Below are 26,192 nucleotides of genomic sequence, written 5' to 3'. Positions count from 1 at the left end.
GGTTAATTTACTAACACCAATTGTCTGAGTCCTTCCTCTCACTCAGTCACTTCACTTCCTACGCCTCAGTTTCTCTTCCGTAAAGTGGATATTCAGTAGTAAATTCTCTGTGGAGTTGTCAGTACAAAACAGTGATTATTAGTAACCACGATCATGTTCTGAATGCATGGAACACGTCACCATTTGCCAACCACCGTGTCAAGTCAGCAGAAACTACAGAAATTAAGAGCTCTCCGCAGAAATTCACACACCCGTGCACCAGGTAACGGACCACAGGCGGACGTTCATTCAGCCTTTCCTGTGTCCCTCAGAGAGTGCACGCTCTCTCCTGGGCGGGGCGAGCACAGACAGCCGGAGTTTAACTACTTTTAAAATTCCTTGATACAACCATGTCTCACTTTTGTTTGGACCAGTCAGCAAACGTTTTTTGTAAACCCCAAACCCTCCACAGCTCCTACCTTTCGCGCCGCCCTAGTCTCAAAGCTCCAGCGACTGCTCCTCAGGCCGCGTCGTCATGGGAGGCGGGGCTGCGTGCTGCTCCTCAAGCCGCGTCGTCATGGGAGGCAGGTCTGCTTGCGGACGCACGGCGAGCTCGCAGAAGTCCTCGAGCCCCGCCCCCACGGGCCCGCCCGGAGGCTTAAACCGCAACCCCGCGGCTCTGGAGGGCGTTGATGCCCGCGCCAACACCAGGCCGTGCGTGGGCTCCGGAGCGCGGCATGGAGGGGCCGGCCTAGCTGGAGCCCGTGGCCCTATGTCTTCTGGCTGCGACTCCGGTCCTGCGCACGCTGCGGGGCCGCAGCCGCCGGGCGGTGAGCGCCCGAGGGGCCGGGAGGTGAGCCGGGGCCCCAGGCGGATGTGGGCATCGTGTCCGCAGCCAGCGTTCCCGAGGCCGCGCTCGGGCCATGATCATTCGGTGAAGCTGGGCCGGGAGAGCGCGGCCGACTTCTTCTCGCGCTCTGAGGACCTGTGCGCGCTGCAGGGTTCGGTGCCTCTGCCCGCCTTGCCCGCTTCCCTGCAGGAGAGCCTGCTGGAGTTAATGCCGACCGCCTCCACGGGGTGGACTGGGCGCCGCTCCTGAGCGCCCTCTGCCCCTAATCTGTATCCAAAGCTTCTTCCAGCCACGGCTTGGCGAGACAAGTTTGTACTTCGCGCTTCCAGGGGCTGTCGTGTGGGCGCTACGAAGTGAAGTTTTAGATGGTACAAGGTGGAGGGTGGGCACTAGAACCGGTGCCCAGTTCCCGGGTGTGCGTGCAGTAGGCGGGGCGTGCGACCTAGGACTCCTGCCAGCTCGGTGACCCCGGCCTAGTGCCTTAAGGCTTCAAGGTCTCAGTGTTCTCATCTGTAGCATGGGCTTAATAGGACCCAGTCTCTGTGGCGGTTACAAGGATGCACTGTTCATGCTTGTAGGTTCTACAATGTAGTACACTGAGCACAGTTTGGAGCATCGTTAATTGTTGCACAGATGTTACCTGGTCTGTTGAATGACTTTGCCTGGTACACACCAAAGCGATTAGGAAATGCGTATATCCCCGCTTCATTTCCTTTCCATTCAAACAGGGCTCAGGAAAAAAAAATCTTTTTTCAATAGTCGTATCATGTAGTGGAAAGAGCACCGGTGTGAAGGCAGCTTAGGGTTTGAATTCCAGGGCTTATGCTCTCTGTGGCCTGGGCAGGTTACTTTTGAACTGCAATCCCCACACTTGTAAAATGACTTTAAAAACCACTGTTTCTGTGGGTTCTTAGAATTAATTAAGCAGGTTATGTGTGTAAAGTATCCTGGCACTTGAATGAGTTGTCAGAACCAAGGGCTGCTGGAGACGATGCTTCTGCCCTAGGTAATCTTCTCTTCTACTGGGCGGCAGGTAAACACAAGCACAGTAGTCAGTGCTCTGGAAGAAGTGAGTTCTGGTGCTACAGAGCGCAAAATCTTTTTTTTTTAATTTAATTATTATTTTATATTGGAGGATAGTTGATTTACAACATTGTGTTAGTTTCAGGTGTACAGCAAAGTGATTCAGTTTTACATATATCCATTCTTTTTCAGATTCTTTTCCCATACAGTTTGTTATAGGATATGGAGTAGAGTTCCCTGTGCGATGCAGTAGGTCCTTGTTGATTACCTATTTTATATATAGTCGTGTGTATATGTTAATCCCAAATTTCAAATTTATCCCTCCCCACCCCCATCTTTCCCCTTTGCAGAGCACAGAAACTTGGAAGGGAAGGTTCAAGGTAGGCTTCTTGGAGGAGGTGCCATCCTTTCTAAGGATATGTAGAAACTCCTGGGGTAGCAGGAGGGAGCAGTGTGTGTCAGAGTTTGAGAAATATAAGAAAACATGGAAAAACTAAGGTACAGGACTGGAACTCAGGGTTTGGGCAAGAAATGAGAGTTGATACTGGAAACCTACTGGGGCCCGACAGAACAGGGCCTTGTTTGTCCTGTCAGAAGTTTAGATGTTTATCCTGAAGGCTGTGGGAAACACTGAAGAACAGTGAGATGCACTTCTGGTTTTGAGGCTCTCTCGGACCTCCATGTGGAAGGCAGTTGATTGGGTGCAGGGTGAATTGTAATCTAAGGGTCCCACTTAAGTTATAAAAGGTTGGACTGGGTTTTGGAGATCAGAGACAGAATTGGTGGGGCCTGGTGACCAGTTAGAAAAGGGAGGGCAGCAAGCGTGGGTGACAGTTTACAGCTGCATCTTTTTGTGAGATACAGAGCACAGTAGGAAGGGATTGGGGGTGGCGAGAGGATCTTACTTCATCTTCAGTGCTTTAGAGGGGCCTGGTAGACGGGTCTGGGCCTAAGGTACAGATCTGGGCTTTGTGGGAGGACAGGTGTTTGAAGGCATGGGAGATACTTAGGTTACCCACAAGATGATACAGAGAATCATAGGTCTGAGAGTTTTTTATGTGGGTATATTTGAGGGTGTTAATAAGCTGAGAGAAAGTAGCCAGCAGAGAAAGGGGGTGAAGATCTAGGAGAGGAAATGATTGTTCATTTGTTTTCAAAAAGCTGAATACTTATTGTGTGCCTGGCCCCTTTTTTAGGATCTGGGGTTCACACCATCTGTTATCTCTCCTGCAAGGACAGTTCAACTCATCCCCTGGTGAAGAGAAGTCAGATTATTCTTTGCATCCCATTCAGGTGTAGGAACTGTTCTGTACCTCTGATGGGACTTTACTTAACCAAAGTAATAATGTAGAAATCAAAATAAATTCTAGCTGGAAGGGACCTTAAAGGCTACTGTACTTAATTTTGCCAAATATTTTACATTGAATTTAAGAAAAATTTATTGCAGAGCCCATTCTCTTCAGAGTTTCTTCACTGAACTTTCTTTATGTCTTCAATCCAGTGGGTCCAGCTTGTAGATTTTGGCCTCCTCCTAAATTTGCTTCTTCATCCATATTACATTTTGCCCGGACTATGACAGAAGCTCCTGGGTGGTTTCGCGGCCCCTGGACTCAGTTCCTCTAAGTTCATCTGCCTACTGGGGTTGAGTGATCTTCTAACATGAAAAGATACGCCTAAAATAATGCTGCTAATGGCTTGCCCACACAGAGTTAGTACATACTAGCCGCCCAGCGTGTGCTCTGCACAGAGGCGTGTAGTCTGAACTGTGCTTGGCCAAGCCTCATGGGGCTCTTTGGCCCTGAGGAAGCAGAGCTTTCTGTGGTCACTCCCTTTATCTAATTGGTCCTTCAGCAGCGTGGCTCCTTTTTCTAATCAACGGAGGCACCCTTACTCAGCCAGTGGTAGCCCCAGGCCTCATCACCTGTGGGATACAAGCCATGCTCTCTCCCAGGCTTGCTTGGGCCAACATCTCTATTTTCATTTCTGTCTCTTCTCACACTTGGACCCCTGCCCTTTAGTCATCGCCACATGCAGTATTTACTGTGCCCAGCCGGTGTCAGCCTTGAGTGTCATTGCACAGGTGCTCCCTCTGCAGTTAATGCACCTCCTCCTCCAACTCTGATAGCCTCATCTTTCTAGATTCTGCTTCAGGGTTATCATGAAGCCATCACTTGGATATAACATTCTGCCTCCAAAGGAACCTCTGTGCATAAAGGTTATGTTTCTTTATCTCATGTGATTGAAATTTTGAGTTTACACATCTCCCTCCTTAATGAAGGCTTTAAGGGCAGGAGTCGTTTCTAATCCTTAGCACAGAGCAGGTGCTTTTTTTAAAAATGCTTTTTAATGATGATAAAATGTATGGTTTAAGCCACTTATTTTACAATAATTTTGCTTTAGATTCTGGCAGAAATAAAGTTTACAGAAGTCGTGTTCCTGCGATAAGAAATAAAGATGTGACCTCCAGCTGTGTAAAGCTCTTAAATGCTGTGTAAGTGCGTCGGGTGCGCTAAGGAACCTGGAGCTAAGTGGGCTAGTTGTGAGAGAGAGACTTAACTGTGTTAACAATGGTAAGCCTTCATTGTGTCCTGCCGACATTTGATAGTTGCTGTTGGGGCAAACTAAACCAGTAAAATTTTAAACTCTTCCTCCATTTTAAAGGGATTGAATAAATTGGCCACTTTGGTGCACCTGTGTCCTGTGAATTGTCCAATTAGAGATGGAGGTTTAGAAAGTGAGTTTCAGTCTTGTTTAAGTCTCTTCCCATCAGACTGGTTTTGTGATTTCCTACATACCATGTTACTTCCTGTCTACCTTTTCTTGGTGTTGTTCATGCCTGGATTGTCTCCTGTACCTGCTCAAACCTTGGTCCGTTCTCATTTGTACCATGAAATTTTGTCATGCTGGATACTGTCAGAACTAATTTTACTTAACTTTGTGTTAAGCCACAAACCACACATTTTGTATATTTTCTGTTTTTTTGTTTGTCTATATTTTTATGGTTTTCTCAAGAAATATTATGGGAAGGGAAATAGCAAGATGTAAAGAGCAAAAAAGTCATCATTCTCTTTAAATTGTTAGAACATCTAGCTGCAATCATAATTATGATGCACTGTGGTATGTGTTAAAAGAGGAAATACATGTAATGTCCCGTAGGAGCAGCAAACTCAGTGGTGTTAGTGGGGGTGTGTCATGGAACTAATCAAAAAGCACGTGACTGTTGGTTGGTGTCCTGAAACATTAGTGTGTGTTCCCTGTGTCCAGTAGTGGTCTGGAGGGGTCAGGAAGACTGCCTTTCAATTTGAGGGAACAGAGAGCTTGAGGTCCTCTCTCTTATATTGCTCTAGTATACTGCATAGCACCTAATAAAATACTGGGTTTATAGTTGACTTTTAAATCACTGATTGATAAACAACATTGGGATGTATCTTTGGAAATGAAAATAGGAAGAATCTTATGCTTTTTATTTTTTTCCTTTTTTTCCTATATCTGAAAAGATATGTAGTACTTTGCTGAGTGGTTGGGAATAAAGTTTGCAGTATTCAGTGTATTCAGTTTTAGTATCTAAATAGAATTAAACTGTTGCAATAAACTGGAATAACACTTTGTTACTGACAAGTTTTAGAATGCATCTGTTCGTCAATTACCTGTTTGGGAAGATTGTAGTTAATGATTTTGAGAATGTGGCTATAAACCTCCAATTGACTCAAGAAAAGCAAATAAGTCAAGATTGACAAATGTATAGGCTCTTCATCTTATTGTGTGTGTGTTTTTTTCCTTTTAGTTATTTTTCAAGGTATAAAGAATTCTATCACATTTAAGACAAGTTAAGTAAACTTAATGGGGTGTAATCTGACATGGCAGGGAGCAGATCACATGGCCTAGATCTTAAAGGTGATTTTATGTTTAAACTTTCATGAAAACATATGTGATTGAAGCACATTAATATATTGATACAGATGGCAGTTCATTTTTGTCTTTTTTTTTTTGCGGTACGGGGGCCTCCCACTCTTGTGGCCTCTCTCCCGTTGCGGAGCACAGGCTCCAGACGCGCAGGCTCAGTGGCCATGGCTCACGGGCCTAGCCGCTCCGCGGCATGTGGGATCTTCCTGGACCGGGGCATGAACCCGTGTCCTCTGCATCGGCAGGTGGACTCTCAACCACTGCGCCACCAGGGAAACCCTAATTTTTGTCTTTTGATACATGTGAGTGCAGCTTTCATTTTGCTGAAAGAATATGACCAGTTTTCAGTTTGGGATTCTACAATTTAGTAAAGATACTCCACTTAATTTTAGAAATAAGAGATTTAATATATAATACCTAATAATACTTTTATGTATTTTAGTTACTGAAAATATTTATTGTAATACTGTGAAGAAACTATGCCGTTATAGTCTTCAAGACTTAAATGAATCAAGTGTTTATTAGCTGCTGTAGTTTTTAAACTAATAAAAATCAGTACATCAGCAATTTGTAAATACAGTTTTTAAAATAATGCCTTAACAACTTTACAGTGGTTATAATGACTGTATTTAGGCCTAAAGTTATTTAATAATTTGACATGAAGCCTTTTTAATAGTTTGATGGTGCAGATCAGGGATAGGTAATCTATGGCTGGTGGGCCAGATCCAGCCCGTCACCTGGTTTTGTAAAGGAAGTTTTTTGGAACATAATCGCACCCATTGTTTACATGGTAGTTATGGCTACTTTCACCCTACGCCAGTGGGGCAGAGTAGTTGCAACAGAAACTGTATATCCCACAAATCTGGAAATGTTTAAATTTAGGTTTTAAAAATTGAAAAATTCTTTGAACCTATACAGGGCAAGTCCATTGACCCCTGAGGTAGAAAACAGCCAAGAACTTTGGTGCCAAAGCCAAATGGCCTAGGTTCAAATTCCCTTTCTCCCATTTCATAGCTAGTGACCATGGGCAAATCACTTAACCTCTATGCCTCATTATGAGGTTTAACTGAACTCATTTGTATAAATAGTGCCTGGCGCATACTAAGCACTGTGCAAGTGATTGCTGTTGTTTCTGCTTGGAGCTTTTATAAGTTATTGTTAATAGAAAAATGACACTAATGATTTTCCTTTAGAGTGTCAAAGGCACTTTGAGTCTTTTATTTTTTCAAGAATGTAATAAGACTTTTTTTCATTTACAGTCAGTGTTCCCTGTTACCAAAATTTACTTTATGAATATAAAGAATTGAATGTCTTTAAGACAGTACTTGTGCTTAGATGTCAAACCATTATCTTCCCAAGGCACATCCAACTGGCTCTGCATAGTCTAGGCCTCTGAAGTTTGTGTGCACACCCTAGGTAGCATGTGAGCTCCATTTTGTAAATATAGTTTTTAAAATAATGCTTGGACCTTCCCTGGCGGTCCAGCAGTTAAGACTATGTGCTCCCAATGCAGGGGGCTTGGATTCGATCCCTGCTCAAGGAACTAGATCCCACGTGCCTGCCGTAACTAAGAGCCCACATGCCACAACTAAAAGATCTGGCATGTTGCAACTTAAGACCCGGCACAGCCAAACAAACAAACAAATAAATAAATAAATATTTTTTAAAAATAAGTAAAACAAAATAATGCCTTAGGAATTAGGAAAAGAAAATATCAGAACGTTTTTACCTTTGTATTATTTTAAAAAATCTGTGTAGTTTATCATGTACCTAAATTATATGTATGGAACTTTGTGTATATAATTTGTTAATAAATAAGATGCTTGTTAAAAAGTTTTCTTATGGTTTTCCCAGTCAGGTGTTTGGAGGCCATTGGAGGACAGAATGATGAAATATAGAGCCTCAGCAAAGGCAGAATTTAGAACCAATTCCCTGACTTAGAAGATAAGGAAAATAATTCATAGACTGTAATTGAGTTGTCCAACTTTACATAAGTGTTCAGAAACAGGAAATCCAGTGGCTAGAATCTAATCACTGACTAGAATCTGGGTCACTGGACTCATAAACCAGAAGTGACTGTTTCATTTCTCAGGTTGATGCTCCTGGTATATATACTTGATATGTGTGTGTGTAAATCTCTGACATAATAAGCTGTACTCAGTAGGCACACACTGTTTCCTTATTCAAGCATCTTAATTTCATCCCATTAAATCTTTGAAGTATCAGACTATCAGAAGGCATGAAGAAACCTGGGCTGAGAGTCTTCGTTCCAGGAGACCTGATCTTGACTGTATGGCTGGTTTGAGGCGCATCACTCTGAACTGCAACACACTCATTGGTGACCTGGGTGCAAGTGCTTTGGCAGAATCTCTTAGTGAGGATTTATGGCTTAGAGGTAAATTCTAAAATTGAAAATACTGAATTTTTAATATGATATATGCTTAGCTTTTGGCATGATACTGTTGTGATAGGATGTTTTTTAAAGCCTCATTTTACTGATAGCTTTTATTTTGCTTTTAAACTTTCTCTAAGAGTTGCATATATCCTTTATAGAAAATACAGAGTAACAAGAGAACAATTACCTATAATTTTAATACCCAGATATAATCACTGTTCATTTTGGTGTATATACTTTCAGTCTTTTTTTTTCTATAAATATATTTGTACACTTAGGGATTACAAAAGTAGAATTGTAGTATACTTGCTATTTCATATTCCTGCTTTTTTCACTTAATGATGTATCATGTAGTATTGCGTCGTATTGATGTCCCATAGTTTAATCAATTCTTTACCATTAGATTTAGACAGTTTGCTTTTTCCTGTCACAAACAATGTGAATAGGTTATATATACATCTCTGTGTCCATCGGGCTTACTTCTGTAGAATAAGGTACTACAAGTGGAATGACTAAGTGTGACATATTTTTAAGACTTTTGATACACATGGCCAAATTACCACCCAGAAATGCTATGCCAGTTTGTAGTCCACCCCAACAGTAGATGTGAAGCCTGCCTCTCACAAACACTGGCTTGTAGCACTTGTAAAAAAATGTAAAACTACAAAAATGAGTACCTCTCCATTTTCTATGCAAGTGGGATTACTCCAAATTCTATAACATTTTTCAATTAATTTAGTATGAGCATTTTAGCAAGTCAGTAAATTTGCATCTCCTGCATCATTTTTTGGAATTTTTCAGTATTCCATTATATGAATATGCCACAGTGCACATAGCTTATCCATTCTTGTGTATAAGCTTTGTCCAGTTTTTCAGTTACAAATAGTCCTCTGATATATATCCTTACCTATATCTCTGACTATTTTGGTTAAATTCTTAGAAAGAGAGTTGTTGGATCAAAAGGGTATAGACATTATTTAAAGGCTTTTCTTACAGAATCTTGCCTTAATGTGATAGGAGAATAACCACATTTTGTTTTATTTTGTATTCATTTGATTTACTGGTGAGGTTTACTGGCTGTTTGTATTAATTTGGCTATTTGGTTAATTATACCCTGTGTCCATTCTTCTGTAGTGAGAGTTTGTAAGGGTTGTATCATATCCTGTCAGATCCATATGTCTGACTTGCTATTTCTATGTGTCATGGGGGTGTTGAAAGACTCCAATTATTTTAATGTGATGGTCCACTCAACACTTAAATAAATGACTCATGATAGTTATATTTTTTAATACCTGTGCTTTGGTGATGATCCCTTTGGTTTAAATGAGTAGGTTGTTCAGCCCCTAGAATTCATGATCAGTTTTTCTGGTTTTTGTCTGGTTTTTGTCTGACTTTTTATGGAGAGAGTTCTTGACCATCATATTTCATGATAGGTTTTTAGTATGTATTCTCTATTCACACAGTGTTTGAATTTGTTATTATTTGTAACCTCTTAGACTTGTCTTTTTTTCCTCTAAAACTAACAGTTATTACATTTCTTCTATTTTGTTTTCCCCTTTTAACTAGTTTCATGTGTGATTTGGAGCTGAAGATCATGATCAAAAGAATGCAGTGCATTTCTGAGCTCCACCAGGTTTTGCTTGTGAGGTTTACATGCCGCTGCCGCCCTTGCTAATTATGAACTGAGATTCATTTTGTGATGCTTTTTGCTCATAGGTTATATACAGTTATTCTTCAGTTCTGTAATTGTAAAATATGTTGGATGATTTATTGGGACTAAAGGCAGGGTTATCATTGCACATCCAAGAAGAGGTTTTTAAATTGGATTATGCATTATGTGTGTGCGTATACATTTCTGTTTTTTTCCATATCCAAAATTACAAACCTGCCATGACTTCTCTTGTGCAGGACTCTTCCACACGTGAGAAAATGGGAGCTGTCTATATGTTAAATCTGTATAGACTTTGCAAATGACCTTTTGTCTTTCATCGAAAGCACTGGACCTGCAGCAGTGTGGCCTCACCAGTGAGGGAGCAAAGGCTTTACTAAAGGCCCTTGAAACCAACAGAACTCTGCTCGTTCTGGATATAAGAAAAAATCCACTTATTGGTATGTGGTCACTTTTTTTAAATTGATAAACACATAGGAAAACAAAAAGAATTTGTTCACGTATTGACAGTTTTTAAAACTTAATGTGTTTAACTTTCCTCATCATATACAGCTGGCCCTTGAACAATGTGGGGCTAGGGGTGCCGACCCCTACGCAGTTGAAAATCTGGGTATAAGTTTATAGTCAGTGGTTCCGCATCTGTGGATTCAACCAACCTTGGATCGTGTAGGATGATAGTACATATTTATTGAAAAATATCCGTGTGTCAATGGACCCGCGAGGTTCAAACCCATGTTGTTCAAGCTGCAACTGTACTTTTCTAGTGTTGCACTTCCCTTATGTCTTTAGCAGGTAATGTACTAATTAAAGTGAATTATACTTGTAAATTGTTCTTATCTCTACTCTAAATAGAGGTGGACCTAGATACTAAGCGTGCTTCCACGAAGAGCTTTATTTCTTTCCTGTGCAACCTCTGAATTCTTGCCAGGAGTTCTTTATTCATTTGTCAGATTCACAAGTAATTTTTTTACTATCTTCTGTGTGCCAGATACGGGTTTAGGCACTAGGGATAAAGCAGTGAACCAAACAGACAAAAGTCTTGCCCTCGTGGAGCTTACAGTCTAGTGAAGGAGTTCAGATAGAAATGAGTAAACAGATAAGTCATATAATTTTAGGTAGTAGGAAGTGCAAAAATACATTAATGTAAGGAGAGTGAGGGGGGGCAGGTAGGACTCCATTGGACAGGTTTGTTAGGGGATGGCTTCACAGGAGAAGTGGCATTTGAACGGAGACCTGAATGAAGAGAGGAGCAAGCCATGGAAGAACTGGAGTAAGCACATTCCAGGACAAGGAAGCAATGAGTATGCAGGCATGTAGGTGGGTGGATTATTTAAGGAAAAACAAGGAGGCCAACATGGCCAGAGTACTGAGTGAAGAAGAGTGTGGTATGACATGAGGTCAAGGAGCTAGCCAGGGGTCTGCTCTTGTAAAGTCTTGAAGGCCAGAGTAAAGATGTGGATTCTTCTAAACGAGTAGAGAGTTTTGAAGTGGGACAAGGCATGATCCAAATAGTATCTGAATAAGATGACCTGGTATAGAGAATAGACTTGAGGGGGATAAAGAAGACAAACAGGGAGACCAGTTAGGAGACTATCACAGGGGTCCAAATAAGGGCTGTTTATGGCCTAGGTTAGGTTGGAAGTTTGCAGCAAGTGAAAAGTGGTTGAATTCAGGTTGTGTTTTGAGGGTGTAGCTAACAAGGCTTGCCGATAGATTAGATGTGGGGTATGAAGGAGACAGTAACAAGGAGACAAGTCGTTGATGATTATGTGTGCAACTGGGTGGTATCACTTAGAAGGGGGCTGATGGGAGGAGCAGCTTTTGAGGGAATATCAGGACTTTGGTTTGTTATCTTGGATGCCCTTTAGGTATCTAAGTGTCTGGACGGTGCTTAGACTGTACTTTCTATCCAAAGGTATCTAAAGCCACTTTAGATGCAAACTGTTTAAAGCTGACCTTTGCTGCTGCCAAAATAGTAGCCACTGGGGGCAGTCTGCAAGATGGCATCTTAGGTTTTTGAGGAAGAAATTAGAATACACAAGCGGGAAATAAGTGTATAATTACATAATGTAGACTTCATATTTAATTTTATGGGAAAAGCAATAATTAGTTGGCTTTTGGTTTTAAATGGAAATAGCCACTCATTGGGAAATAATTACTCTAATTTCAATTTATTTTACTTTAAATCATTCTGTGATGAAAGCCGTTACCGAAAAAGGTCTCCAGAATGGAAGGAGTGCCAAGTCAGAGGCATATAACATGTTTTAATTCTCTCGGAAGAATTTCTCTTTAATGGCTTTTCTTTCCTTTTTAAAAGAAAAGTATCAAGGTACTTTCTGCCATCTTAAAACTAAGTTTGTAGTCAAATGAAATGGCTTTTCTGTTTTTGAAAATGTTGTGTGATGCTTTAATTTAGCTTCCCAGAAGTGCAGATTGAAGACCTTTTATTAAGTAAAATATCTTAATTTCCAATGAAGATCAAACCCTCCTAAATTACCTGTAGCTTAAATGGCATATTTATCATTTCTGTCTCAGTACCAGTGGATAACTTCTCCATCGGTGAAGGAGCCATGCATAGCTGCTAGACAGAAAAGGAGAACTATAATTTTGGAAAGTGGTCGAAAAGGAAAAGCTAGTATTAGAATTAGTAACTCTTTCTTTTTTTAAATGCTACTAGAATTTATACCCCTTATATTTTCCGGTGTGCTAAACTTAAAACAGCCTTAATGGTTATTCCTTAATGGTTAATTACTTCCTTAATGGTTAGCTTTCAATATTATTTCTGGTTCTTATGGAACGCACCTAGGATGTTCCTGACAAAGTGTTCAATATGTATTAGATATTAATTTTAATGTGATAAAGCTCTTGAAGTGACAAAATCCATATCCAGATACGAGGTCACCTTTTCTCCCTTTCATGTGGGGTCCAGGCCTTAGGGAAGAGAGGGAAGCATGTGATGTGTCTAGTGACAACCCCAAGATAAAATAAAGTAGGCAGAGCCCTTGGCACTTTACAGATATGAAGAGTTTTTATTGCCATCACCACCATGTGAACAGACAGTGTTTTACAGCAGTGCAGACAGGTTAGGGTCAGGTGCAGCGGGAAGTGGGATCAGGCAGGATAAGAACACGAGGAGCGTCATGGATGGGGGCTGGTTCCAGAGCCTTTACTAAGGAAACAACAAAAATCACAGATGATAATGACTGTTTTTTTCAAAATGCAGGAATCAGTGGAAGAACTAGAAATGATCATGTTCAGAATTATGATCAGTTATATCTAAGTATGTAAAAGTCAGTTATTTTCCCATAAGCCATAAATAACAATAAAAAACAAGGAAAGATCCCATTTGTAATAGTCACAAAACTTAGTAAATATCTAGAAGTCAGTTCAGTGTTCACCTGAAAAAGTTAGTGCAAAAGGATAGATGAAACATTTTAAACATATATGTTAACGTTAATAAAATGTAATGTTAACATAGGATCTACTAGCATATAAAGCCACTGGCAGAGGGAAAGACAGATCGGTGGAAAAGTCCAGAAACTGGTCCCTGTTTACTTGAGAATTGTATTTTAACTTAGACAATTTTAAAGTCTAAATTTTCACGTTTGTAAAAGGGTGAGGATTTAAAAAAAGCTGATACTTCTGGAAATGCCTGTCATTCTGATGGATATTTTAAAAATGTTAACTGAAATTTAAATGTATAAATTATAAAAAGAAGATGACAGAAAGGCCTATTATCATTTTATTACCCAGATAAACCCTGGTGGCCCACTGATAGGAGAAGGGACTTCTCTAAGTAGTTTTCTTCATCCTGATTTCTGGATACTCCCATCTTTAATCTGCTTTTGGAAGCACCGGGTGACATTTTGGCAAGTTTTATTCAATTTCTTTATGCCTTGATTTTAGGAAAGAAGAATAGTAGCTGTGCTGAGCTCTGCCAGGTCAGATAGAATTTTGGAGTATTCTCTTTCTCTCTCTTGTAGACAGCCACTGTCATTTGGTAAGCCATAAGCCTTCCTTTGCTTTGAGTGTGGTTAGTGTGTTTGCTGGATTTCTAAAATATATTTTTAGTGTTTACTTGTTTAGATTGAAAAGATTGGGCTATATTTTTAAAAGTTTATCCCTCCATTTTGGAAGGCCTTTTAAGTTGTGATATTGCATGCAAGAGAGCTAACGGAATTCTGGACTCCATATTTTCGTTTTTACCTTTTTTTTTTTCCTCAGATTTGAACCAACAATGGCTAAGAATGAGAGGAACTCAGACCCGAATATTTTTTCCCTTGTCAAGCACAGAGAATATGGGAAAAACTGAAACTGGGAAATTGTTTTGCTCGTCTTCTTTTCCTCCTTTTGGTCAGTTACCTTAGTCGGCCACCTCACTTTGTATTTCTAGCCTGGCTTCAGAAAGACCTGAACTTGATGAACGACACACTGTTGGAGTAGTAGATTGCTACAAGGAACCAAGATCCAGACGACCTTAAATGGAGGCTACATGGAATTATATTCAAGAAGGATGGTCCAGCCGATATCCTCACTTCCATTGTGAAAGGAGTTCCCTATTCCTAAGATAATGGACCTATGTCCCACTGGCACAGAAGATGGAGATTTATCCCAGTGCCTTTATATATGTATAGATATTAAAATTATATATATATATATATATGTTTATATATAGATAATGCCTAATGGAAATATCTCAGATGTTCTATTTTGTGTTTCTTCTTTAATTTTACTTATAAAATTGAGACCACTTTTTAACTCAAAAGAGGAAAACCTTAAAAATTAATTTAAAACACATTTTCAGTAGTCTAAGGTTCAGAGTGACTTGGCAGAGAAAATTGCTGAATGGTTAGATAACAGTGCTGGTAGGCTTGGCTATTGTAACACTTTACATCTGAGTTTCTCTTCCTTGAAATTACAAGAACTATATGACTCAAGAGAAAGATTGATAATTAGGAATATTCTGCTTGCTTTTTATATAGCCCATTGAAGAACATTTTGATTAATTATTTGGAGGTCATAAGAAGGTACCTTCATGATCTAACTTTTGAACAACTAGTATTGCAACAAAAAGCTATGACTTAGAATTAAAAAGGAAATTTGAAATGACCTGTTTCTTTTGGCATCTCAAGCCCGATATCTGTCAGTAAAATGAGTCACTTTTCAGTCATATGGGTGGTCAGCAATATAAATTTTATTGGGAAGCTGAAAGACACCATTGCCAAACAGAGCATCTGCAGTGTTCACATCTATATTTGAGCATATTTTGTTTTCCCAAGGGGTGAAGATGGGAAGAAGGAAGGCAGAGAAATGCACTTCTATACAGCTTTTCAAGACGGATAGAAAAGAGAGCATTCCCAGAGGCAGGTCAAGTTCAACCCAAGAACAACTCTCTCAGTCCTTTCACAACTAGTTAAAATACAAGACCAGTAGTAACTCAGCTCTCAAATCAGTGTTGAACTCAAGCAGAAGTTTGTTAATATTGATACGGTTAACATACATCAAATAGGATTACTGAATTTTCTGAATCTAAGAGTTCTCCACAGTGTTGACATTTCCGTACTGAACTCCCAGGATTGTTTGTTTTCAAAGGCTGTTGGGCTCAAGACACATTTTGTTTTAAATAATCCTTCATAAAAAGTTCAGCTTTCAGTCTAATACGATTGAAACCCAGCTTGAGTGTGTTTTATAATGCACTGAAATGGAAAGACTATGGGCATTGAATTGTTCAAAACATGGCAGGCGAAGGAGTGATATGTAGGGAGGAGTTGATCAAAGAAATCAGTGAGACTTGATATGTCTTGTTATCTCATTTTATTTACCTTTTAGAACTCTTTTAGAACTCTTCCAAATATTAGAGGAAAGAAATCAATATCAATTTTCACCTGTCACGTTCCACACTTCAATTATTAATGAATGTCAAATTTGACCACAGTTTTCTGTACCACCTGCTTTGCAATAATATTTCTGAGCCTTTATTAAAAATGTAAAATTGTCATTGAATTTCCAAATATGATTCTCCAGTGGCTAATTCAGCTTTTTTTTATTAATAAGCAAGTTCTGATGAGTAATACTAATTTAATACACCAGCATGTAAGGTGAAAGTGTAAGTTATTCCTGCTGAAGGTGATGAGATATGACTGTGATGTGGTGGTAGAGCACTCACCTTACTGAACGAACCCTGCGAGCACACAGTTCTTGGGAGAAAGCAGAACTTCATATAGTAGCAAATCTGATATTATTTTGCATGTCTCCTGTAGCAGTGGAATACACACACACACAGACACAAACACACACACACATCATGGGTGAAAAAACACACATGCGCACCTTAGATGCTTCCATTAATTTCTGAATATAGTTCTCCGGAAAGAAAAAGCTTTACTGATGATTTGTACTTTTATAGTTTATTATTTTATCCATACTAAAACACTTCATGAGATCACTTCGTATTTTGTTGTCCATGGAATGCTTTTAATTTTGAGGTGCTAAATGCAAATGGAAATAATTATTATAGTCATTGGCCATGAAAGATTAAGTTACAGAGAACCCGGTGACTGGAGGTCAGACCTGCCACGGAATTATTCTCTGCTCCAGAGACAATTAGAATATCACTTAAGGATAGAACGCTGCTATTGAGAAACTAGCTCTCTTTTATTTTTACTAGAAGGAGACAAAAGTAGGGGACCTTGGCTGCGTGAGTGTATGAGACATTCTCAGTTTTGTACAATAAGCCAAAAACAACACATGAAATAGCCTCGAGTCTTTTGTACCCAGCTCCTTCCTGTATTGCTCCTGACAAATTACACTTAAATCAACAAGAGTTGCTCGAACATTTTGACAGTTATGTTTCCCATACCCTGAAGCATTTTTAAAGCGTTACTGAGATAAAGCTCTTTCAAAAAATACTCCCTCCAGGGTAGAGGGTGGCTAGGTAGGAATGGAAAAAAAAATACTCCCTCCAAATTTTTTCAGGGTGGCATCAATGAAAGTAACTTAGGGGAAAAATACTCCACCTTGAGTTCGTGGCCTGTCACTCTAAGGCCAGGCAAGCATAACCCTTCATAGCAAAACCTAAGTTTGCTCCCAGTTGAGAATTTGGTTTCCATGGTCTTTTATAAAAAGTATATGGAGAATTTAATTCCCTATATTCCCTTTCCAAAGAGTGAATACAGTTCATCATTCATAAGAGATGATGAAAAGTACAATTTTGTTGAATAGGTGGAATGTATATTACATATAATATATATATATATTTTTTTTATATATATATATATATATACACACAATATATAAAGTTACTATTCAGAGTCCTAAAACATGGATTTTTCTTACTTACCAAGTATGAACAGTAACTTGATCTCTAAACACAATAAAGCACCTGGTCATAACAGAATCATAAAAAATATTTGATATCAGAATGAATTCACTGTTTAGGTGTAAAGAGGGAATAGCTTCAGTTTTCCTCTTTCTTGAACCCCATTATTACATCCTGGACAGAGGGGATTTTCTTGATTTTAATCGAAAGGAGAAATATTCACTTTTGTTGAGATGGAAATTGACAACCTCAGTAGGCAGAGGCACTGTTTTTATTTGGCTGAATTCATGTTTATAGTGATAATTCAAGGTGTAATTGAATTACACCACTGCCACTCCAAAATCTGAAAATGATAAGCATCTCACCAGAGTTTCAGGATGGCCCATTACCTATGCTGTGGAAAGGATATTCAAAATACCATGCTTCATCAATGTCTTCTCAGATTTATTAATCAATGGACAACTACTGAGTTAAGACAGTGTCTCATCCTTGCTTCAAAAAAATAAAAACAAAAAAAACCCACAAACACAAACTGTTAACTATGAAAACTTATTATGCCAGGATTTAGTATGGCCTGACTTCGAAATTTAGTTTCAGAGGCTTTTGTGAATATACCAAGGAAAGAGGACCTAGGTGTATCTTATTCCCACAGGCCGCCAATAAATATTTGCTTCACGGAGAAAAAATTAATATATAGTATAGGAGAGAGCCTGACAGATGCTTAACACTATTGAGTGATAGCAATGCCCAAACTCATCTGTGATCAAACACCATGAAAGTATCGTCCTAAGGATAAACTTATTACAAATAAGTGAAAATTCAATTATGGAGATACTTTCTGTTTCAGCTTTGATATGCAAAACGCTTGGCAGTTGTCACTGTATCTTGTCCTTACAAGAAAATGCGGTACAAAATGAAAATCAATGACTTTTCTCAGACGTGATTAATAAAACATGTAACTATGAATTTTAAAACTGTAATTATGTATGTGTATATATGTGTCTCTGAAAGATCTGTGTCAAAGAAAACTGAGGCTATCAGTATAAACTCATTTAACTTCTATCTCTTCTTACATTTATTTCCTCCCAAACTTACCAGTATCCATCCAACTCGAAGGATACAAGTGATTTTTATAGACTGTGCAAAGTTTTTTTCTTATTCATATGTCCATGATTCCCCAGTTCTCTAAATTATTATCTACATCTTCAGGATCTCTTTTATCGGTTCCTTCATTTCAACATATAAAATATAAGTCCTTCTCATTCTAAAAAATTCTTTTTTGCTAATTATTTTCTCTTTTCATCCAAACTCCTTGAAAGTAGCCTATTCCCACTGTCTTCACTAGCCCCGCCTGGCCCCCACAGGCAGCCCTACACCCTCAATTTATTGCCATCTGGCTTTTTGTCCACCACTTCACTGAACTTCTCTAAGGTCACTGGGGACCTAACTGCCCAAATCCAATGGACACTCACATTCTCTGAAGGATGACACTGTCATCTACTTCCTCCTTCTTGAAACTCTATTACCTCTCTCCTTCCCAGAATTCTTTCTCCGCTTATTACTTAAACATTGTCGGTACTCACAATTCTCTGAAATCTCATCCATGTTCATGATTTTAATGAGTGCTGATATGTGCTGATGACACTCAAATTTTTATCTTTCCATGTCTTCACGTGCATGTCCAGTTATCTACCAGTGTGTCTCCTGAATTCTACACGTGCTTTACAATTCAACATGTCCAGAACTAAAGTCTTTTTCCCAATTCAGTTCTTTATCCCCTATTTCCAAACTCAATGATACCACCACCCAACCTTAGTCACACAGATGGGGGTTCAGCCTCCGCCTTCTACTTCTTCCATACTTCCCAAGATCAAGTCTTGCTTGTAATTTCCCAAATACAATTAGAACTTATTTCCTCCTTTCATCTATACCTTATTTCAGACCCCTTTCTTCTTGCTATTACCTGGTCTAGAAGTTACCAAATAGCTGTTTGGTGGAACCAGTTGTTAGACAATTCTATTTAAACAGGACTCTAGAGTCAAATAGCTTTGAGGATGGCCATGTACCATACGCCTGCTGTGACGATCCAGAATGAACACTAGCAGCCCCGAGGAGCTGTACAGTAAAGAAACCTGATTAACTTTACTTAAGCCAGGTTCTCCCTTCTGCCGGCCTATTAAACCTCTCAGTAGGGACAGGAGAGGAGGTGGCAGCGTGAAAGTCCCACTTGAAAATAAAAAACACTGCTCCTCAGAAGAGTGGGGCATAATTGTCTCCAGGCTTCTTCAAATTCCTCATCCATACTGACGTCAGTGGTCTAAAATGCCACCCGAACTTGTCCTTTCCATTCTTAGCTGTTTTCTGAGGAAACGAGCTCCAAGCACATGGGTGGTTAAGACCCGCTCTCCTCCTCGTGGCCTCCTTTAGGGGCACTTGCCACTGCCTGGTGACACTGCACTGATCCTCCAGAGCCTGTGCCTGTGGCTCCGTAACACACCCCTCGCACACTCACGGCTCTGGACTTCCGCTGTCCTCTCTGCCTTGAGTGTCCTTTCCCTTCACCGGCTGACTCACCAGTTTTTCACGAGTCCTTTAAGACTTAGCTTAGGGACTGCCTCTTTCGATGACTTTTCTTTGCCTCACAGCTCCCCCTCTTCTTCCACACTGACTAAACGCCCTGAATATGCCCGTCACAGCATGTCACGTGCAGGATGAGACATCTGCTGTGTGTCTTCCCCTCTCACCCCACTGCTAAAGGGCCAACGCTACATCTTGCTCATCGTTTCACTCCTCTAACACCCAACCCATGACTAATGAACTAACTAGTACTGTAGTAGCCCTCTTAGTAACAATCAGGCAGGACCTTCTAGAAGAAATCTGACACTCCAGCTGTTCTCTGCTCTCACCTTTCAGTCTGAATGAACTAAACACTTATCTGTACATGTTTTTCCAGGGAGACAGAATTTAATCCACAGATGTGTCATCACATACTCTTACATACTCTGCTATTTAGAAATTATGCTCATCATGGAAGAAGGAGACAGGTGTGCTTTCTGACAGCCCCACTGTTACGCACTTCTGGTGCTCACTGCCTTCTCTCTCAGTGCCTTCCTTAAACCCTTCCTCTCTTAAAAGGAAACAGGATAACAAAGTAATTAAGAGCCTGGGTTCTGCCTATCTGTGAAACAGAAACATAACCAAGGACATAGAGAATAGATTGGTGGTTACCAAGGGGGAGGGGGTGGGAGAGGGTTGTATTGGGAGTTTGGAATTAGCAGATGTATATACAGGATGGATAAACAAAAAGGTCCTACATGGGACTTCCCTTGTGGCACAGTGGTTAAGAATACTCCCGCCAAGGCAGGGGACACAGGTTCAAGCCCTGGTCCGGGAAGATCTCACGTGCCAGAGAGCAACTAAGCCTGATGCCACAACTACTGAAGTCCAGGCAGCTAGAGCCCATGCTCTGCAAGAAGAGTAGCCGCCACAATGAGAAGCCCATGCACCTCAACTAGAGAAAACCCGCGTGCAGCAACGAATGCCCAATGCAGCCATAAATAAATAAATAAATACATTTTTTTTAAATGTGGATGTATCTTTAAAAAAAACAAAAAGGTCCTACTGTAGAGCACAGGGAACTATATTCTATATCGCGTAATAAACCGTAATGGAAAAGAATATGAAGAAGAATGTATATAAATGTGTAACTGAGTCACTTTCTTGTATAGCAGTAATTAACACAACACTGTAATTCAACTATACGTCAATAAAAAATAAAACTTAAAAAAATAGCCAGAAAAATGTCACATAAGGGGAACTTCCCTGGTGGTCCAGTGGTTAAGACTTCGCCTTCCAATGGAGGGGCTGAGGGTTCGATCCCTGGTTGGGGAACTAAGATCCCACATGCCTTGCGGCCAAAAAACCAAAATATAAAACAGAAGCAATACTGTAACAAATGCAATAAACACTTTAAAAATGGTCGACATCAGAAAAAATCTTTAAAGAAAAAATTCACATAAATCAGAAACAAATGAAACATAATAAAGTCCATACATTAAAAAAATTAGAGCATGGTTTCGGGTCAAATCGCACCTTCCCACTTACTTATTGCTGTGTAATTCTGGGCAACTCACATGTCTCCTCAGACTCCTCATCTATAAACGGGGATGGTAACAGTTCCCTACCTCAGAGCATTGCTGTACTCCATAAACACGGTTAAGTACCTTGGTAAATGTATGAGGCTCTCTGGTTATTGTGAATTAAAATACACCAATGTCTTCTGGCCATGTGATTTATAATAGTTTGACATTTAACCAAATGGTAAAACTATTCCATTTATTATTCCCATCTCTTTTTACCCCTTATCCTGCTTTGTTGTTTATTTTTTCTCCCACCAGAAAGTGCTAGTTCCAGGAGAGTAAAGGCTTTATTTTGTTCACTGCTGAAAGCAATAGCACCCAGAAAAGTACGGTACATATGAAGCCCTCAGTAAACACTAGCTGAAAGAATGCTGCAAAGTGTCACAAGGAAAAGTACACCAAAACTTTCATTATAATAAAAACTTATAGATAAATCTTTCTCTAATGGCTTCCAGTCAAGTAACTGAAAACGCCATATGCTATAATAAAAACATTAAAAATTTATTAAAACTTGAAGACAAAAACATAATTTTAAAAGATTTAGACCTGGACTTCAGGAAGATGGCGGAAGAGTAAGACGCGGAGATCACCTTCCTCCCCACAGATACACCAGAAATACATCTACACATGGAAAAACTCCTACAGAACACCTACTGAAGGCTGGCAGAAGACCTCAGACCTCCCAAAAGGCAAGAAACTCCCCACGTACCTGGGTAGGGCAAAAGAAAAAAAAAAAGAAAAAACAGAGACAAAAGAATAGGGATGGCACCTGCACCAGTGGGAGGGAGCTGTGAAGGAGGAAAAGTTTCCACACACTAGGAAGCCCCTTTGCGGGCGGAGACTGCGGGAGGCGGAGGGGGGAGCTTCGAAGCCGCGGAGGAGTGCACAGCAACGGGTGTGGAGGGCAAAGCGGAGAGATTCCTGCACAGAGGACCGGTGCCGACCGGCACTCACCAGCCCGAGAGGCTTGTCTGCTCACCCGCCGGGGCAGGCGGGGCTGCGAGCTGAGGCTCTGAGGCTCGGGTTTCGGTTTCGGATGGAGCGCAGGGAGAGGACCGGGGTTGGCGGCTTGAACACAGCCTGAAGGGTTTAGTGCACCACGGCTAGCTGGGAGGGAGTCCGGGGAAAAGTCTGCACCTGCTGAAGAGGCTAGAGATTTTTTCTTCCCTCTTTGTTTCCTGGTGCGTGAGGAGAGGGGTTTAAGAACGCTGCTTAAAGGAACTCCAGAGACGGGCGCGAGCCGCGGCTAAAAGCGCGGACCCCAGAGACTGGCGGGAGACGCTAAGGCTGCTGCTGCCGCCACCAAGGGGCCTGTATGTGAGCACAGGTCACTCTCCACACCCCTCCTCCGTGGAGCCTGTGCAGCCCGCCACTCCCAGGCTCCCGGGATCCAGGGACAACGTCCCCGGGAGAACGCACGGCGGGCCTCAGGCTGGTGCAAAGTAACGCCAGCCTTTGCCGCCGCAGGCCCGCCCCGCACTCCATGCCCCTCCCTCCCCGCTGGCCTCAGTGCGCCAGAGCCCCCGAATCAGTGGCTCCTTTAACCCCGTCCTGTCTGAGCAAAAAACAGACGCCCTCCAGCGACCTACACGCAGAGGCAGGGCCAAATCCAAAGCTGAGCCCCTGTGAGCTGTGAGAACAAAGAAGAGAAAGGGAAATCTCTTCCAGCAGCCTCAGAAGCTGCGGATTAAAGCTCCACAATCAACTTAATATACCCTGCATCTGTGGAATACCTGAATAGACAACCAATCATCCCAAATTAAGGAAGTGGACTTTAGGAGCAAGATCTATGATTTTTTTCCTTTTTCCTCTTTGTGAATGTGTATGTGTGTGCTTCTGTGTGAGATCTTGTCTGTATAGTCTTGCTTCCACCATTTGTCCTAGGGTTCTATCCGTCCATGGTTTTTAAAAAAATTTTTCTTAATAATTTTAATTTTAATAACGTTATTATACTTTACTTTCGTTCTTTCTTTCTTTCTTTCTTTCCTTCCTTCCTTCCCTCCTTTAGACAGTGAATCATCCCAAATTGAGGAGGTGGTCTCTGACAGCAAGATTTATGATTTTTCCCACTTTTAGTGAGGGTGTATGTGTATGCTTCTGTGTAAGATTTTGTCTGTATAGATTTGCTTCCAAAATTTGTCCTAAGGTTCTATCTGTCCCTTTTTTTTTCTAAATAAGAATTTTTAATTCAATAACTTTATTGTACTTTATTTTATTTTTACTGTATCTTCTTTCTTTCTGTCTTTTTTCCTTCTTTCCCTCCTTCCTTCCTTCCTCCCTCCCTCCCTCCCTCCTTTCTTTCCTTCTTGCCTTCTTTCCTTCTTTGCTTCTTTCTTTCTTTCTTTCTTTCTTCCTTCCCTCCTTTCCTTCTTTCTTTCCTCATACTTCTACTAATTCCCTCTACTTTTTCTCCCTTTTATTCTGAGCCGTGTGGCTGAAAGGCTCTTGGTGCTCCAGCCAGGAGTCAGGGCTCTGCCTCTGAGATAGGAGAGCCAACTTCAGGACACTGGTCAACAAGAGACCTCCCAGCTCCACATAATATCAAATGGCGAAAATCTCCCAGAGACCTCCATCTTAACACCAGCACCCAGCTTCACTCAATGACCAGCAAGCCACAGTGCTGGACAACCTATGCCAAACAACTAGCAAAACAGGAACACAACTGCACCCATTAGCAGAGAGGCTGCCTAAAATCATAATAAGGCCACAGACACCCCAAAACACACCACCAGACGTGAACCTACCCACTAGAGAGACAAGATCCAGACTCATCCACCACAACACAGGCACTAGTCCCCTCCACCAGGAAGCCTACACAACCCACTGAACCAACCTTAGCCACTGGAGACAAACATCAAAAACAGCGGGAACGACGAATCTGCAGTATGCAAAAAGGAGACCCCAAACACAGTAATATAAGCAAAATGAGAAGACAGGAAAACACACAGCAGATAAAGGAGCAAGATAAAAATGCACCAGACATAACAAATGAAGAGGAAATAGCCAGTCTACCTCAAAAAGAATTCAGAATAATGATAGTAAGGATGATCCGAAATCTTGGAAATAGAATGGACAAAATGCAAGAAACAGTTAACAAGGACATAGAAGAAATAAAGATGAAACAAGCAACGATGAACAACACAATAAATGAAATTAAAAGACTCTAGATGGGATCAATAGCAGAATAACTGAGGCAGAAGAACGGATAAGTGACCTGGAAAATAAAATAGTGGAAATAACTACTGCAGAGCAGAATAAAGAAAAAAGAATGAAAAGAACTGAGGACAGTCTCAGAGACGTCTGGGACAACATTAAACGTACTAACATTCGAATTATAGGGGTTCCAGAAGAAGAAGAGAAAAAGAAAGGGACTGAGAAAATATTTGAAGAGATTATAGTTGAAAATTTCCCTAATATGGGAAAGGAAATAGTAAAGTCCAGGAAGCACAGAGAGTCCCATGCAGGATAAATACAAGGAGAAATATGCCAAGACACATATTAATAAAACTGTCAAAAATTAAATACAAACAAAGCATATTAAAAGCAGCAAGGGAAAAACAAATAACACATAAGGGAATCCCCATAAGGTTAACAGCTGATCTCTCAGCAGAAACCCTACAGGCCAGAAGCGAGTGGCAGGACATACTGAAAGTGATGAAGGAGAAAAAACTGCAGGCAAGACTACTCTACCCAGCAAGGATCTCTCTGCCAACAAACAAAAGCCCAGGACCAGATGGCTTCACAGGCGAATTCTCTCAAACATTTAGAGAAGGGCTAACGCCTATCCTTCTCAAACTCTTCCAAAATATAGCAGAGGGAGGAACACCCCCAAATTCGTTCTTCGAGGCCACCATCAACTTGATACCAAAACCAGGCACGGATGTCACAAAGAAAGAAAACTACAGGGCAGTATCGCTGATGACCGTAGATGCAAAAATCCTCAACAGAATACTAGCAAACAAAATGCAACAAGCACATTCAAAAAGGATCATACACCATGATCAAGTGGGGTTTATTCCAGGAATGCGAGGATTCTTCAATATACGCAAAGCAATCAATGTGATAAACCACATTAACAAATTGAAGGAGAAAAACCATAGGATCATCTCAATAGATGCAGAGAAAGCTTTTGACAAAATTCAGCACCCATTTATGATTAACAACCCTGCAGAAAGTAGGCATAGAGGGAACTTGCCTCAACATAATAAAGGCCATGTGTGACAAACCCACAGCCAACGTCATCCTCAATGGTGAGAGACTGAAAGCATTGCCACTAAGATCAGGAAGAAGACCAGGTTTCCCACTCTCACCACTCTTGTTCACTATGGTTTTGGAAGTTTTGGCCACAGGCATCAGAGAAGAAAAGGAAATGAAAGGACTCCAAATCGGAAAAGAAGACGTAAAGCTGTCACTGTTTGCAGATGACATGATGCTTCCTATACATAGAGAATCCTAAAGATGCCACCAGAAAACTACTAGAGCTAATCAATGAATTTGGTAAAGTTGCAGGATACAAAATTAGTGCACAGAAATCTCTGGCATTCCTCTACACTAATGAGGAACTATCTGAAAGTGAAATCAAGAAAACACTCCCACCTACCATTGCAACAAAAAGAATAAAATACCTAGGAGTAAACCGACCTAAGGAGACAAAAAGAGCTGTACGCAGATCTTATAACTTACAAGACACTGTGGAAAGAAATTAAAGCCGATACAAATAGACGGCGAGATAGACCATGTCCTTGGATTGGAGCAATCGACATTGTGAAAATGACTCTACTACCCAAAGCAAGCTACAGATTCGACGCAATCCCTACCAACCTCCCACTGGCGTTTTCCACAGAACTAGAACCAAAAATTCCACAGTTTGTATGAAAACACAGAAGACCCCGAATGGCCAAAGCAATCTTGGCGAA

At 40.7% G+C, this 26,192-nt stretch overlaps 1 pseudogene across 1 annotated transcript in view; it reads left to right on the top strand.

Moving 5' to 3' along the window:
- Positions 1-514: 514 nt before the first annotated feature.
- The window catches only part of LOC309973750 (centrosomal protein of 78 kDa-like), a 149,628-nt pseudogene continuing 123,950 nt past the window's right edge, over positions 515-26,192 (top strand). The window contains exons 1-6 of the transcript in view: positions 515-1,137; positions 4,253-4,422; positions 4,514-4,586; positions 5,637-5,746; positions 7,976-8,150; positions 10,146-10,259. The product of the transcript in view is annotated as a centrosomal protein of 78 kDa-like (transcript). The remainder of the gene's footprint in view (positions 1,138-4,252; positions 4,423-4,513; positions 4,587-5,636; positions 5,747-7,975; positions 8,151-10,145; positions 10,260-26,192) is intronic.

The sequence above is a fragment of the Leucopleurus acutus genome (assembly GCF_964270905.1).
Source record: "Leucopleurus acutus genome assembly, chromosome: 2".
In the NCBI taxonomy this organism is placed as follows: domain Eukaryota; kingdom Metazoa; phylum Chordata; class Mammalia; order Artiodactyla; family Delphinidae; genus Leucopleurus; species Leucopleurus acutus.
This window is presented reverse-complemented; position numbering and strand designations above follow the sequence as displayed.